This window comes from Adiantum capillus-veneris, chromosome 17 (assembly GCF_014529385.1).
Source record: "Adiantum capillus-veneris isolate H3 chromosome 17, ASM1452938v2, whole genome shotgun sequence".
In the NCBI taxonomy this organism is placed as follows: Eukaryota; Viridiplantae; Streptophyta; class Polypodiopsida; order Polypodiales; family Pteridaceae; genus Adiantum; species Adiantum capillus-veneris.
In genome coordinates, this window is record NC_140947.1 from 125,717,914 (window position 1) to 125,721,321 (window position 3,408).

General features: G+C 39.6%; 1 pseudogene; it reads right to left on the reverse strand.

The window, feature by feature from the left end:
* Positions 1-817: 817 nt before the first annotated feature.
* On the reverse strand, positions 818-1,402 carry LOC147438027 (uncharacterized; annotated as a pseudogene).
* Between the last annotated feature and the right edge of the window lie 2,006 nt (positions 1,403-3,408).

Genomic DNA, 3,408 nt, shown 5'->3' on the forward strand with positions numbered 1-3,408 from the left:
ATGAAATATCCATGTCCTTCAAGGAGTGTACAACTTCAGGAGTATGCACACTTTTAAGAGCTTCACTGTGATTATAACTTGGTTTAATCATGAACACATAAGTCTCTTCCTTCACTTGATCATTGATTAGCTTTACAGGTACTTGCACCCCATGAATATTAGGGTGTAGCTGTGTATACCCTTATGCCATGCCTACAGTATTCAAAGAAACATCACCACTATCCAGCTTTTGAACATAGGAAAACAAGGATACCAAGTAGGCACACAACCTACTGTTTGTAGAAGCTTTCCTCCTGTCAGACATATTAATCTCCCCATTGACCCTCTCATAAACTAGATAAGCCCATTAAACACTTCCTCCTTGTTGAGCAAAACAGAGAGGAGCAAAATTCTCCTTGGACATATAATCAAATTTAACTAGGAAATAGATTTTCTCTAGATACCACTTCAGCTGCTCTCTTCTAACAGTTTTGACATTCTTCAACATGTAATAATTTCTTCCACCCTCTCTGGCTCCAAACTCCTTCTTTAAGAAGAAATCAGAGCACCTAGGAATCTGAGAAGTTCCATTGATTGGAACTTTAAATACCTCAGCAATCAATTGAGGACTCGAAGCTACATTGGTAGACAATAGACCCTTTGTCTTTCTGACAATATCCACTTGAGATTTAGCATATATATTTCCTTTCCACTCTTGCCATGGAAAAACAACAAAATCAAATAAACCTATCTTCTTTAACCATAGTGAATGTATCTCTGCAGAACAATCAAGCTCCACTCTGAAATCCACATAGGGCTCCAACAAGGTTTGATACAACTAGATAGGTTTCATTGCCGGTGGGCTGTTGGGATTTTCTTCTCCAGAAGGTTGGTCTTCAAGCCTAGGACTGCTCACGTGTATCCTCATAGACACTTGATTTCTCCTTGAGCGCTTGCTGCTAGGCTCTTCTTCATCAAGCAATGGTCGGGCAGGAGGTCCCCCTTTTGGTTTTCCCATCATGCAAGCAAGAGAATGATGAAAGAGAGTATTGGGCTGAAGAAAAGAATGGCACAGGTGAAGAGAATCAGTCTATACGCAGTGCTTGAAAAGGAAACGCAACGAGGAAGGAAAAAAAATTTGGAAACGTGCGAAACTCTCAACTCTCGTGCTGGAAACGTCACTTAAGTGCACCTTACACTTTTCAAGGCACTAATTAAAAATAGACCTTAGTGGACAATCATCACTCTTCTCAAGAAAATTTTGAAAAGTTGTAGTAAAAAAATATCCGACCTCCAATAATCCGATCTAAAAATCAGACAATTTCCAAATTCTGACATCTCCACCAAACTGTACCTTATTTCCCAAGACTTGAATATCCTCCCTCCGATTATTATCAATATCTCTGCACACTGCTTCATTCATCAACTCATCTACTTGGAAAACTACTACTGAATTCAGGGCATACAATAACAATATCCGATTAAAGTTAGAACTGCTCGATTCTTGGCATACACTAACAATATCCGATTAAAGTCTTCAGGCTTACAATATCCGACTAGATACTAACAATCAGGCAGTACATCCGATATCCGACTACATATCCGACTTTGTATTTACCCTTCAACAAATAAAAGGGGGGTTTAAGCTAGAGATGGATGGATGGATCATGGTAAAAAGGAGAGATGGTTTACAAAGAAGGGGAGAAGAGGAAGAAAATGCTTTAGCTTTCTTGAGAGGTTGAAGGGAAGGATTTTAAGAGGAAAGTCTTGGATTTACAATATGCACAGAGAAACGAGGGTGGGTGGATTTGTCACGACTTGAGGGAGGAGTTTGGGAGAAGAGTTTAATTATTTGGATGGTAACCTCATGTTGTGCAAGTTTGCCAACCATTTCTTCTTTGGTAGGACTTCCACTTCCACCACAAGAGAGTGTTGTGATATTTTTCTCGCATTGTGGGACATCGTTTCTATTGAAGTGGCTAAATGCATTTGAAGGATGGAATTATGGATGTTACTATCAAACTCAAGGAGAGAAGATTGTTTCCAAGCTAAGAGTTGATTGGCCCAAGTAGAGGGTAGGGCTCTTGGGAAAGAAACTGATGAAGAGCTTCTTTACGAGATCCGTAGGCCTTGTTCAAAAATATCATGATAAGAGTTGAAACCTTTAAGGAGATTATCAATGATGAGAAATTGGACTATGATACAAGCATCAATACAATCTAATTGATGTTGGATATTGAGACTAACTAGCTTAGTGCTAAGAAGGGCTTGAGCATATGAATCATCTAGGGTGAGGCGAGATGGTTTCATACAAATGCTATTTAGGGCTCATTGGTTGGCCCGTTTTTGGAGATGGAGGAGGAGTGATCTAGCTTTTGAGAGTTTAAGATTGATTGTTTTAAATTCTTCTAACGCGACTGAAAGATAATTTTGTTAAAGTCTTTTTAATGAGAGGAGGGAGGGAGAGAGAAGGATGTGGAGAAGGAGTCAAAAGAGGTTGGTGCCAAGAGAAAAGTATTAGGAAGCATCCCTTTTTGTGGAGAGGAGGGTCAGGTGTTCACATTAATTGAAATGCTCATGGGAAAAGGGAAAATGTCCAAAAATCTAATATCTGACCAACCCAAATGATTTTCTCATATTAAACTAATCATTTAATGTGGGGGAATAGACTAGAACAAGGGTTAGAGTATAGACATGTGCTTATGGGTCTATCTCAACACGGGGCAGTGGTAAAGGGGTCCAAATGAGACATGGTTTGTCAAAGAGCAAGGCTAGATAATGGAGCTTAAAAACCTTAGGGTTAGGTTCATTAAAGACGTCCAATTGTTAGTGCTAAAAGTCCTTTGACCTTAGGTAAGCTAGGGTTATGCTTGAGGTGGGAACATGGCCCAAGCTTGAGGTGCTTTTCATGCTTGCTGACTAAGGTGCTTGATGACTAAGTTGCTAAGGTGCTCCATGACTAAGTTGGTTGAGGGTAAGGTGTTCCCTAATTCAACATAATCCCTACTCATGATGTAACATTTAATGGCCTAATAACTTGTGTGTAGCAAAAATTAGCATGAACATAGTGGGCATTTCATTAGAATAGATTCCTAATGAGAATTACAAGAGTGCTTGGGTGGAGAGAGCAACAAAAAGCATAACACCTAGTTAGATAGAATCAACAATACTTTCAAAAGAGAGAGAAATTAATCTATTGACAACAGTTGAGGACCAGATTTGCATGGATCCGGTCCCCCCTCCAAAAGGCTTTGTATTATGGTTTCTCCCATCAAGAGAGACATTGTACAATACAATTCTTTGTGTTCCTTCAATACTAGCTAGTGCAATGAAGATTAAAGCTTCATGCACTAAGCAAAACACTTAGCAAGACCTCACACACCTTCGAAGATGGTGAGAGCAAGCAGGGTATGAGAGTAGATTGAGAGG